This window comes from Etheostoma spectabile, unplaced genomic scaffold (genome assembly GCF_008692095.1).
Source record: "Etheostoma spectabile isolate EspeVRDwgs_2016 unplaced genomic scaffold, UIUC_Espe_1.0 scaffold342, whole genome shotgun sequence".
In the NCBI taxonomy this organism is placed as follows: Eukaryota; Metazoa; Chordata; class Actinopteri; order Perciformes; family Percidae; genus Etheostoma; species Etheostoma spectabile.
The window spans coordinates 769,477-769,772 of record NW_022605589.1 but is presented as its reverse complement, the minus strand read 5'-3'; positions in this window follow the sequence as shown (position 1 = coordinate 769,772).

Genomic DNA, 296 nt, shown 5'->3' with positions numbered 1-296 from the left:
TGTAGCAGGAAGAGTAGGAGAATGAGCAACATGGCCCTGAACTCTAGAATTTTGTACAGCACAAAAGGAGGGCACGGAATGCCACTGGTCTGCCCCGTTTGGCTTACCCTCCAACTCCCATCTAATGGCCTCAGCACGCACATCAACCAGTGCGTCATCCCGCACCAGCCTTTTCAGCTCCCTGCGAAGAGCAGAATCATTAACATTTTCAACAAACTGGTCCCGTAGCAGTACAGCGGAATTAGACATTCTATTAGGGGCACCCGCGACAACCTTCTCCATAAGACAGTATAAAG